Here is a 13,865-nt window from a genome sequence, read left to right on the forward strand (position 1 = left end):
AGTGGTGCTAACATTGAGTGGCACCTTGGAGCTTCCTTGAAAGGATCTGAAGGTGGCCCAGGGTGCCATGTCATCCTGAGTAAGGATCATTGCTCCAGATGGAGTCTCGTCAGTGGGTGTGTCTACACGTTCATAATATGCAGTCATTACTGCACATTTAATTTAGTACTTGTATAATCAAGTACTAAGTAAATGTGCAGTAGCTGGAGTTACTGCACAGTAGTCCTGGCCAATGCCTTTTTAACAATGTTACCATGCAGTAGCTTAATAATACTTTGCAGCTGTGTATTAGCACTGTTTGTGCTATGATGTGCTACTGCGCAGAATCATTAGGCTATTGTTCAGTTAGTGTCTTGTGTAGATGTGCCCAGTGCGTATTAACTTGGATGACAGAAGACGATGATGAAGTGGCCTGTGTTTCCAAGCTTGATCTATTTTTTTTTTCTTTTTGAAAGAGAAAATATAATACAAAAGTGCTAGGCCTGTGCGAGTAGGTTTTGGCAGCTATTCGATCTGGCTTTGGATCCGGCCGCTTTGAATGCCAGTGATCTGATCCAGAACTGCGGACTGGGTTCCTGCTTCAATCTGGCTGAAGCGGCTCCAAAGCTTCGGAGCTGCCTTGGGCATCCATCCATAGGGTATAATGGGGAATCAGTGAAACATCTATAACTTTGTTGTTATTTGTCTTATTTGGATGAAACTTACAGATATGGTAGCCACTGATAGGAGCATGGAGTCTGCCAAGATTCAAGAAGACAGGTTTGATATTTAAGTTAGAAAAGATACCTATGAGCCAGTGCTTTGTGAAAATAAACACACCTATGTGTGTTTATTTTCACAAAGCAGTGTCAGTGCAAAGTAAATTCTGTCTTAATAGATACTTTTCATTTTTCATGAAAATAGGATGCCCATGAGAGAGTCAAAGAATGGTAGTTGTAGAATTAAACTAGAAGAGGAATATGGGAAGAAACAAACAATAATTATACAAGACACATTATCTTTCCAAAGAACCTTGTCTGCCTATATCCTTAGGCCAACATGGCTACAACCAACAATCCTGTGTAAGACATTTCTATATTTTTGTAGTATAAACTTGAGAGTATATTTAGTTAAACAGACTAACATAAATGTGGAAAATATTAGTAAATAAATTGAAATTATTTACTTTCTTGAATCAACTGAAATTCTCTCAAGTGTATATCTGTCTTGATGGCTTTGAAATATTATTGTAAAAAGGAAAAATAAACAGCATGTAGCTAATAGCAATGCAAAATGGATCAATAATTTCTATACAAATATTTTGATATACATCAGCACTGCACAATTAACATAAACATTTTTGTATAGAAATTAGCTGAGCTGTACCACAACTAATGGGAATGTTTACATCCTCAAGAAATTTAGTACAATATTTAAATTGAATTAATCTGACAAGTACTGAGGAAATACAACATTTATGGCAAGTGACATATACTACTTTTATAGTTTAAAAAATGGAAATATAAAGTTCATTAAAAAGACTAGCATACTAAAGAATTGTATCAAAATGTTACAAGAATAAATTAAGCCTGTATGAAGATGCAAAATGTTTCATAAAAATATATTCTGTTAATGAATTTGACCATATCAAATCTGATTAATTAAGTTGTAAAAGACGGTAAAGATTTAGTTTAAGATGGCAAAGATTTAGGCATGGAGTTAGATATGATACAATGGTTTGCTTCAAGATTAGGACAACTCAAGACAAGGAAGGGAAATCTACAAGACACCAAAGTTAGGTAAGCGAGAATCTTCTTCTCATGTCTCTACACCACATTTAACCACTTTATTACACATGCTTGTGCTAGTTTATTGTACTTTGTGAGATCTTTTATTGTATACACACCTTCTGTATAGTTTAAACTCATATTAAGTGGTTTGTAGACTGAACTGATCGTAATTCTGTGAGTTCAATAGTCAGGATTTCAATGTTGCTTTCTTCAGACTTTACTGTAAAAAAATATAACCATTCCACTTTTCACAAATATGGCACTTCCAAATTGCTTATTTGGTCTTTCAAGTGCCATAGTAATTTCAGGTATTGAAAGACAATTATGAGAAATAATATAATGTATACTGTGTCTAACATAAGATGATTCCAAAGGCAGATCATAAGAATGGGTTAGAGTTTGTAGTACTGAAAATAATGGCAAGCTAATTTAAAATTGCATTGATATTTTCCCAGACTTTCTTTCCTCTCCAAGTGCCCATACATGTTGTCAGGGACATTAAAACAAACAAAAAACCCATACAAAAGAAACCATTAACCTACAATTTTCAAACATGAAGTGCTCATCATAATTTTAGAGAGGGTTAAGATGGGTCACAAGTATATTTTCATGAGGGATTTCAATAATTCCACCCCCAAAAAACAACATAGGAAGAGAGAACTAAGATGTTTCACAAAGGGTACTCTGCATAATGTGAATCACAAAGCCTATTTTTGGGTGCCAGCAACACAATTCTAACAGTATCTGAACTCTATACCTGACAGAGTTATCCTTTAATAATTAATATCAATAATAATAAAATAGACCTATAATTTAAAAAATCAGTATTTAAATACATCAAGTTGAAAAGTTCCAAAAAATGGATCTGCTATAGCACTATTCAGAAGTTTTAACAATGAAAAGTTTTGCTTGTTGGAAAATGTTTTGGCAAAAATTTAAACATTTTATGAGAGTATACTGATGTTGACTAACTTTTATGAGAAAAGTGGTTAGCTGTGTTTGTATGATTTAGTTCAGTGGTGCTCAAGATTCTGGATGCATGGGTTATATGAGTGGCACGGGGCTGTGCTGGATTAATCTCTGTGCGCTAGGATTGCACCCTGCAACAGGCCTCCCGAGACTTTTAAGCTTTTCATGTCATAGTAGGAGGACCTTCTATAGGTATGTGGCTAACAGGAGGAAAACCAGTGGGAAATGGGACCACTGCTCAATGCATCTGGACATCTGATCACCAACACCAAGGAGAAGACTGAACTCCTAAATGAGTACTTCACATCTGTATTCCACCACTCTAAGAGTGATAGCCTGCAAAATGCAAATATGACACAGAATAGACACAGTAGTGATGATCATCTACCAACAATCAGTGCAGAGCTGGTGAAAGAACAGCTAGAGAGGCTGGATTTCTATAAGTCAGCAGGACTGAATGAACTCCATCCGAGAGTGCTGAACAAACTAGCCAAATTCATTTCAGGACCATTGGTGAACCTCTTTGAGAATTTGTGGTGCTCAGGGTAGGTGCCAGAAGACTGGAAGAGGGCCAATGTTATGCCCATCTTCAAAAAGAGGAGGAGAGAAGACCCAAGGAACTACAGGTCAATCAGCCTGACCTGAATCCCAGGAAAATTCCTCGAAAAATTTCTTATGGAGTCCATATGCAATAAGGTAGTAGAAGGCAAAATTCTGAATGACACCTACCATGGTTTTGTCATTGGTAGGTCATGTCTGACTAAGTTCATCTCCTTTTACAACCAGGTTACTCTTCATCTGGATAAGGGAGCTGAGGTTGACATCATTCACTTGGGTTTTAGGAAGACCTTTGACTTGATGTCCCATGAGGCTCTCAAGGCAAAATTAGGGGACTATGGGCTCAACAATTCAATGGTTAGATGGGTGGGAAACTGGCTGCAGGGTTGGACCCAGAGAGTACTAACAGATCTCTAATAGGGGCCAGGAGACTTCCCTGGCTGACCGCAGAAATCCAGGTCAGCCTAAGGGCCAAAAGGGGAGCACACAAAAAGTGGAAACAAGGACAGATCACCAAAGACGAATATACCTCCTCTGCTTGTGCTTGTAGGGAGGCAGTTAGACAGGCCAAAGCTACCATGGAGCTGACGATGGCATCCCAAGTAAAGGACAACAAGAAATTGTTTTTTAGATATATAGGGAGTAAAAGGAAGGCCCAGGGAGGAATAGGACCCCTGCTAAATGGGCAGAAACAATTGGTGACGGACAGCGGGGACAGGGCTGAACTCCTCAACGAGTTCTTTGCCTCAGCATTCCTAAGTGAGGGGCACGAGAAGTCTCTCACTGGGGTTGTAGAGAGGCAGCAGCAAGGTGCCAGACTTCCATGCATAGACCCTGAGATGGTGCAGAGTCACTTGGAAGAACTGGATGCCTTTAAGTCGGCAGGCCCAGATGAGCTCCATCCGAGGGTGCTGAAGGCACTGGCCGACATCACTGCAGAGCCACTGGCAGGAATATTCGAATGCTCGTGGCACACGGGCAAAGTCCCGGAGGACTGGAAAAGGGCCAACGTGCTCCCCATTTTCAAGAAGGGGAGGAAGGACCTGGTCAACTATAGGCCGGTCAGTCTAACCTCCATCCTTGGCAAAGTCTTTGAAAAAAATATCAAGGCTCACATATGCAAGTGCCCGGCAGGACAAATTATGCTGAGGGGAAACCAGCACGGGTTCATGGCAGGCAGATCGTGCCTGACCAATCTAGTCTCTTTTTATGACCAGGTTATGAAACGCCTGGACACAGGAGGAGGGGTGGATGTCATATACTTAGACTTCAGAAAGGCCTTCGATACGGTATCCCACCCCATACTGGTGAACAAGTTAAGAGGCTGTGACTTGGATGAAGTCTGGTGGGTGGCGAATTGCCTGGAGGGTCGCACCCAGAGAGTCATGGTAGATGGGTCGGCTTCGACCTGGAAGGGTGTGGGCAGTGGGGTCCCGCAGGGCTCGGTCCATGGACCGATACTCTTTAATGTCTTCATCAGTGACTTGGACGAGGGAGTGAAATGTACTCTGTCCAAGTTTGCAGATGACACAAAGCTATGGGGAGAAGTGGACACGCCGGAGGGCAGGGAACAGCTGCAAGCAGACCTAGACAGGTTGGACAAGTGGGCAGAAAACAACAGGATGCAGTTCAACAAGGAGAAATGCAAAGTGCTGCACCTAGGGAGGAAAAATGTCCAGCACACCTATAGCCTAGGGAATGACCTGCTGGGTGGCGTGGAAGTGGAAAGGGATCTTGAAGTCCTAGTGGACTCCAAGATGAACATGAGTCGGCAGTGTGACGAAGCTATCAAAAAAGTCAATGGCACTTTATCGTGCATTAGCAGATGCATGACGAATAGGTCGAAGGAGGTGATACTTCCCCTCTATCGGGCGCTGGTCAGACCACAGTTGGAGTACTGCGTGCAACTCTGGGCGCCACAATTCAAGAGGGATGCGGATAACCTGGAGAGGGTCCAGAGAAGGGCCGCTCGTATGGTTAAGGGCCTGCAGACCAAGCTCTACGACGAGAGACTAGAGAAACTGGACCTTTTCAGCTTCCACAAGAGAAGGTTGAGAGGCGACCTTGTGGCTGCCTATAAGTTCATCACGGGGGCACAGAAGGGAATTGGTGAGTATTTATTCACCCAGGCACCCCCGGGGGTTACAAGAAATAATGGCCGCAAGCTAGCAGAGAGCAGATTTAGGTTGGACATTAGGAGAAACTTCTTCACAGTTCAAGTGGCCAAGGTCTGGAACAGGCTCCCAAGGGAGGTGGTGCTCTCCCCTACCCTGGGGGTCTTCAAGAGGAGGTTAGATAGGCATCTAGCTGGGGTCATCTAGACCCAGCACTATTTCCTGCCTATGCAGGGGGTCGGACTCGATGATCTATTGAGGTCCCTTCTGACCCTAACATCTATGAATCTATGAATCTGTGTTTACCTGGTAGTAGGTAGCCAGTGGGATCCCCCAGGGTTCAGTACTTGGACCAGTGCTTTTCAGTATCTTCATCAATGATCTGGATGTGGGGGTGAAAAGCTAACTGGCAAAGTTCACAGATGCCACTAAGCTGGGGGCAGTATGGCCATACATCAGGGCACTCCAGGTTGACCTAGACAGATTAGTTTGATGGGCGGACCAGAACCAGATGCTGTTCAATATTGAGAAGTGTAAAGTGCTCCATTTGGGGAGGAAAAATCCACAATAAACTTACAGGTTTGGTGGTGCTACGCTATCTAGCACCACATCCAAAAGGGATCTGGGGGTCATAATTGACCATAAAATGAATATGAGCCACCAGTGTGATGCTACAGTTAGCAGAGAAAACAATATGTTGACATGCATCAACCAATGCATCTCAAGCAAAACAAAGGAAGTTATTCTCCTGCTCTACTTGGCATTGGTGAGGCTGCAGCTGGAGTACTGTGTCCAGTTCTGGGCACCACACTTCAACAAGGATGTGGAGAAGCTTGAGAAAATCATATAAGTGGCTCTTCTCTGATCTAAAGGCCTGAAGAACAAGCCATATGAGGAAAGGCTGACAGATATGAGACACTTTAGCCTAGAAAAGAGAAGAGTTTGGGGGGGATTTGGTGGCAGCTTACATGTTTATCAAGGGAGAGCATCAAGGGCTGGGTGAAAAATTATTCACCAAAGTCTCCCAGGGGAAAACCAGGAGCAACAATTATAAACTCCTAGAAGATTTCAGGCTGGATATAAGGAAAAACTTCTTCAAGGTGCATGTGACCAAACTCTGGAATAGACTCCCAGGGGGGTGGTGCAGGCACTTACCCTGGATATCTTCAAAAAGAGCAATATTATTATTGCTCTTATTTGACCCCAGCAGTCGTTCCTGCCCAGAACAGGGGGGCTGGACCTAATCTTACAAGGTCCCTTTCAGTCCTGAACTACTGTGAAGCTGTGACCTTTAGAAATGGGACGGCTGGATTGTAGGTTGTATTATGAAAAAAAATTAAAATCAAGTGAATATATTTTCCTTTTTCCAATTTTTCCCCCCATTATTTCCTTTCCACAGGAAATTTCTCAATTTCATTCGCAGTTCAATGAAACCTTTTCAAAATTGCTAGACTTTCTCACAGAACATAACTGCTATATTTCAGACAGTTCTGATCTTCCTATTTTGACACATGCACATTCAGAGACTAATTATAAAAATATGTAATTTCTCATAGACTGTAAAAAGCAATGAAGCAGAATGTATATAGGATGTAATTTTTAAAGTTTAAGTGAGAACTGCGAAATAAATCAAGTATGGGAATTTCAGTGAACAGTATTACATTTTTGTGTGAAAAGATTGAATAATGTTTGAAGACTAAGTGTACTAAGTGCTACATTAGTTCTAAACATTAACTTATTTAATAGTTACATGTAGAGAACATTGTTGGCACATCTATTCAAAATTAAATATATGATCTAAATTTTACCTTCTACCCACTCCATTAGTAAACCAAATATTGTAGCAAATATTGTTCCTACTTGTGATCCAGTTATACTTTTCCTGTTTGCCAAAATATCTTTCCTTTTACAGTCTTCTTTTATTCAAAACTTTCTTTAGTGCTGTATTCTAGTCCTCACCTATAAGAACATGTCTAATCTTTTCCCCAGGAGAGTATACCAGCTACCTAGAAAGATTGAAAAGAAATCCACAGGGATTACATACTGTTCCCAATTTAATAGAAGAAGAATTTAATTAAAATACACCTGCTGTCTCTGGAGCACCAGGATTTAATCATTCGAAATGGCAGATTCTTATGGATGAGAATGGCTAGGCTCCTTAGTTTTGAACTGATTAAAGACTAATAATTCAAACCTATCTATAGTCTTTTAAAGTTCAATGTTTCACCATCTGTCAGAGCAGGGCCTTGTAAAAGTGTGATGTCACAATATAGTGTGCTTTGGAAGAGTTTCATTTTAGGATCCTCCTTTTATTTCAAAGAGCTCTTTAATGCTCATTTTTAAAATACATACAGCTAAACTAATGTCCAGTTCTCCTGGAACATTATGAATAAAAAGGCTCATTGGATATTCTGAACATGTCATTTGACAACACCTAAGAAGAGGAATATTAAGAGTAATTCATTACTTCTGTCTTCACATTATAAGGCCATAGACTTTCTTATTTCAATAAAAAATTTTCTGAGCCCAAATGCCTCTTCTCTTTTATGCCATAAAACAGAAGAATAAAATTATCTTTAACCCGTATGATGTTAGAAACTACTTGTACTCATTCTGATTTAATTGCAGACATACTTATAATGTGAATGTGTGGTGGCCAGCATCTTAGGAGATACAGTACAGTAGTGGGTCTCAACCTTTTGGTTCTTTTTTTGGGGACTTCAGACATCTTTCACTAGATTTGAGACACTTTTCCATGACTTCTGTGAACTGAGCATCTCCTAATTTAAAAAAAAGTAATTTATATGTGACAGTGCTTACCTTCTTGCACACAGACCAGAGAACAGGTGTGGGGGACAGCCCAGGCAGGAATAGGCCTGAGCCTGCACTTATTTGTTTAGAGTAGGTGCTTATCTCCTCATACCTCGCTTATCTCCTCATACCTCATACCTCATACCATCCTTTAAAAGATCTGGCAGCACTCCAGTATGCTGAGTTAGAATCACTGCAGGTAGAAGACAAACCAAGGATTTCCAAAGATAAAGCATGAACCAGTAGATTTTGAGCACAGTGGCTAGGATTGTAACTTTTTTCATGGCCACCATATTCATCAATATTAAACATGAATACCTACAGCTAAAACCATGAGGATGTACACCTTGAGATAAATAACCATCCTCTGAAGGTGCAACAGGCTTATATCTACTTTGTGCTATGCACAGATGGGGACACATGAACAGTAACCACTAGTTTACATATGCACATCCCTTATACAAAAATACCACAATAAGTGGCCTGGGGCTCATTCTAGCACAATTCCCTCTCTACTTTTCCCTCCACTTCTGTTTCAAAACACTCATATCTTTTTTCCTGCTGTGACTTGAGGGGAAGTTTTATTTAAACCTAATAGTTCAGTGTCAGAAACTTTTACTTGCTATTGAGAGCGAGATGCAGGAAGGAGTAAAACTCACAAAGGCAGTTGCCATATTCCTATCACATCATATCCAATTATTTCACAAAGGGTACAATCCAAAACAAAATCCTGTTGACTTCTAGTTTGGTGCATCAGGACTCAAGCCCTTAAAATCCCCCACCTAATTTCCTTGCTGTCTTTACTTGAAATTTCACCTTATTTATATGGGTTATAAGAAAACATAAGATGTCTCTGAAAGAGCCATAGTATATTATAGGTGTACACTATAGTATAATACAAAAAAGTGAATTTCAACAGGATCAGGGCAAAAGTAGGGGAAGTGCTGTGGGACCAGAGACTGAAGGTGAGAGGAGTGCATGAAGAGTGGTCGTTCATCAAGGACACAATCCTCAAAGCACAAAAGAAGTCCATTCCCATGCAATTGAAAGGTAGCAGATGGGCTGGGAAGCCCTCTTGGCTTAAAAGGGAAATCATGGTCCTCTTGAAAAAGTAGTAAGAGGCATACAAACAATGGAAGCTTGGGACAGTCCCCTAGGAGGACAACCCACACTTGTTGGGAGCAAATTAGAAAGGCTAAGGTAGCGACTACATTTAAACTAGCAACAAAAATCAAGGACAACTAGAAGTCCTTCTTTAGGTATGTAGGGAACAGGAGGAAAACATATGGAAGTGTGGGACCATTGTTTAAAACTCAGGACAGCTGGTTACTGACAGTCAGGAGAAAGCTGAACTCCTGAATGACTACTTTGCTTTGGTATTTCACTAGACTAAGGGGAAAATCATAGTAGATAGGTTTAGAATGGGCTTAGTGGGAATGACCGCCTTCCTACTGTTGACATTGAGCTGGTGCATGATCAGTTAGAAAAGTTATTTATAAGTCAGCAGAACCAGATGAAATTTATCTAAGAGTGCTGAATGAGCTGGCTGAAGTCATCATGGCAACTCTGGCGAAACTCTTTCAAAACTTGTGGCACTTGGGGAAGGTCCCTGAAGACTGGAAGAAGGCCAATGCTGTGCCCATTTTCAAGAAGGGGAGGAGAGAGGACACTGAAAACTATAGGCCAATTAGCCTAACCTCTAGCCCAGGGAAAATCCTGGAAAAATTCTTCAAGGAGTCTCTATGATACACTTGCAGAAAGTAAGATTCTGAATGACAGCCAGCATGGCTTCATCACGGGCAGGTCTTGCCTTCCAGTCTCATCTCCTTCTATGACCAGGTAACTTGCCACCTGGATAAGAGAGAGGAGGTCAACATTGTATATGTAGACTTCCAAAAGGCCTTTGATCTGGTATCCCATGAAGTTTTTGTGGGAAAATTGGAGGATTGTGAGCTTAACTGCTAGACAGTCAGGTGAGTAGGAAGCTGGCTATGGGGTAGGACCCAGAAGAAGTGGCCAGTGGTGCCCCTCAGGGGTCTGTGCTTTGTCCAGTTCTTTTCAACATCTTTATCAATGATTTGGGTGCGGGGGGAAGAGTTCACTGGCCAAGTTCACGGATGACACCAAATTATTGGAGAGTGTGGTCATGCTTGAAAATAGGCTGCAGATATATGTGGACCTCAACAGGCTGGCAAGATGGGTGGATTGGAACCAAATGAAGTTCAACATTGAGAAGTGTAAGGTGCTCCATCTGGGAATGAATAATCTGCAAAATACAGGCTTGGTGGCGCCCAACTGACTATCACCATGACTGAAAGGGACCTATGGGTAATAATAAACTATAGTATGAACATGAGCCGTCAATGCGATGCTGTAGCTAGCAGGGCAAGCAATAATCTGGCATGCATCAACTGATGCATCCCAAGCAAGGAAGTGATTCTTCTGCTTTACTCAGCACTAGTGAGACTGCAGCTGGAGGACTGCATCCAGTTCTGGGCACCACACTTCAGCAACAATGTGGAAAAGCTTGAGAGAGTCCAGAGAACAGCCACCCATATGATCAGAGACTTGCAAAGCAAGCCATACGAGGAAAGGCTGAGGGACTTGGGTCTCTTCAGCCTAAAAAAGAGAAGGCTGAGAGGAGACTTGGTAGCAGCTTACCGCTATTTCAGGAGAATACATCAAGGGCTTGGTGAACAACTGTTCACCCGGGTGCTGTTGGGGAAAACCAGGAGTAATAGCCACAAACTCCTGGAAGACCATTTCAGGCTTACCACTAGGAAAAACTTCTTCACAGTCAGGGTGTCCAGACTGTAGAATAAGCTCCCTCTAGAGGTGGTGCAATCACCTACCCTGGAAATCTTCAAGAGAAGATTGGATGGTCACCTCACTGGGGTCACCTGACCCTAGTTATTTTTCCTGCCTAGTGTAGTGGACATAAAATGCCAACAACGTTTTTTGAAGCTAACTGGTTGTAATTTACATCTCTATCATTTAGATCTATGGCAAACTACAGCATATGAAAATGCAATTTAGCAACTACAACATTAGTTAAGTATAAATACAGTGTTAAAATATTTTATAAATGTAAATGAGATGCTGTTAATCCTACCTCAATAGAGGGACTAGTTTAATTTCGGATATCTTTCTTATGACATTTAAAATCTATTTATTGGCCACATCTGCTACAGAGTCTAAAATCAATAGAAATCTGTAGGAGGGGAAGCAGTGGCTATACTGCCAGCCTTTCCCAATGTGAATTGTTTCCTGCAGGTACAAGCAATTATTTTGGCTTGGGGAGGTGCAAAAAGACTCACCAGTGAATCATAGGAGTATTTACAAAAGAAAACTAAACACATAAGCAGATTTCCATGCAGCCCAAATTCCACGTTCAGTATATAGGGAGAGGTAGGTATTGTCATAACCCAATTAAGCAGTGCCCATGCCACAAGCAAGAGATACTATTCAAAGCAGTCTCATTTCTGCACTAGGTTAACTAAGGGTTAACAAAATGATAGTAACAGCCTTCTTTGCTGTGCGTGTCAGCGAAAAGAGATTTATAACTGCGCCACTAACAGAAATTAAACTTTAACCTTCTGTGCTTTACATAAATCATTATAATTGGTCAGAGTAATACAGGGAGTAGCCCTAAAATAACACCCTAGCGAAACCGCTATATAATTGGCAATTCTAATTAAATTTATGACGTAGTGAAAACCAATTGGCTATTACACAAATAAAACCCGTTTTTACTTCTGCAAAGTGGGAGACGTCTGTACACACCTTGGAGACCTCTGAACATACGTGTCAGAGTAATTAGACAATTTGATCACTTGTCTAAGTTCCCCTGTCTTCGACCCAATCTCAGACGTAAATCAACGACTGCCGACCGGACCATTTCTGCCCGAACACTTGTGCAGACCGAACTAACGAACTCTAAGCTGTAACTAACCAAGTATCTGACCTCCGTCATTCACCACCTTGATGGCATAAGTAAACAATCTTGCTTTTCAACCGATAAGCGTCTGTGCCTAATTCCACTCCAAGCTTCACAAGTACCCACCTGACAGGCCCCTTAAGGCCTTGAACCCCTTGCTGCAGTGCACGGCAGCGACAGGTATCACCTCATATGCAAAGTAAGGAGCAATTTAAGAAAACTGTCTGCAAGGGTATGTCTTACTTGCCATTGTTAGATCTTCCCTCTGTTCCAGATTTTTGACCCTAAACCCTGTCCTGGATTTAAGTGACTTGTCCCTTTCTTTTAACCTCATCAGTGGCCATTTTTTTTCTTTCAAAATATAGCTGACAGGAGATATTCTGTACAATAAAGTAGCTAATTGATTAAAGAACTTGCTCACATGGGTTGAACTCCTTCTTTTGTTGGAGGAGTTTTCAATCCAGAAACTTCCCTATAGAATACCCTAGCAGCTATCCAATATGCTTTTCTGGACAGTGGGGAGACAGACTCACAACAGCTCCTGTTTAAAGGTGTTTTGATATGCATAAAACAACTAGAGAACCATTTTGTCCAAACAACAAAAGTGAGAATGATCATAATCTGGCCCTCATCTGGGAAATAGAAAACTTGGTTATATGACAAAGGCTGTTTAATGTAAATAGCGATTGGAGCAGGGACTGAATTCAGGGTTTTTCTTCCCAAATCCCCAAAATTGATAACATAAATTTCCCCCAAAGCCTTTATCAGCTGGTTACAGAGTCATATTCACTCTCTGCATGGTGCAATTAATCTATTTTTAACTGAAAAATGGATTAGCTTCAACAGGAATTTTTGAAATGCACTCAGCCCTAAGTTAGCTTATAGCTTGTAGCAGGGCACTATGGTGCCTGCAACTGAGAAAGTTGGGAAGACTCCTCAGGTGCTGATTGCTGAGGCAACTAGAGGGAGCTAATGATCAGCACCTGCCTGGCCAGCTGACAAGAAGGGGCAGGGCCTGGCTCCTATATAAACCACAGGCAGGAGGCCAGGTTGCAGTTCTCTGCCAGCAGCCAGAGAGGAAGGAGCTCCCTGAGCAATGATATGAGAACCGCAGGTACAGCCCAAGCCGGGTAAAGGATGATGGCTATAAGCTGGGCGGCTTTAAGTTATGTTATAGCCTAGGGGCTTGTGTTTTGTTATGTTGTTTATGACCAGAGGTTTGGGTGAGGCTATCAGGGTATGGAGGAGGTCTCATAGGGGACTCACACTAGTGTGGGGACCCCAGTGCCGGTGAGAGCGCAGTATTCAGGGTGTATAGACCCCAGCCCCAGAGAAGGGGGTGTTGTGGAGAAGCCCCAGTTGCGGGCGTGGTGAGCCCCGGAGGAGGGGGCAGCAGTGTGGTGAGCCCCGGAGAAGGGGGGCAGCGTTACTGAGGAGCCCCGAGAGAGGGCGGCATGGTAGAAGAGCTGAGAGAGGGCGGCATGGTAGAAAAGCCCCAGAGGAGGGCGGTGTTACAGAGAAGACCCTCAGACTGGGTGGCATTACAGAGAGGGCCCTGAGAGAGGGCATGGAAGGAGGGAGACCGAGAGAGACTGAACAACGTCTATCTGCGAGGCTTGGGGCATGGTATTGGGGTGGTAGGAGCCAGGCATAGCCCATGAGGCTTAGATACGGGGTCAGAACCTCACAGGAGAGACCCCCCACATA

Source organism: Alligator mississippiensis, chromosome 2, assembly GCF_030867095.1.
Source record: "Alligator mississippiensis isolate rAllMis1 chromosome 2, rAllMis1, whole genome shotgun sequence".
NCBI lineage: Eukaryota > Metazoa > Chordata > Crocodylia > Alligatoridae > Alligator > Alligator mississippiensis.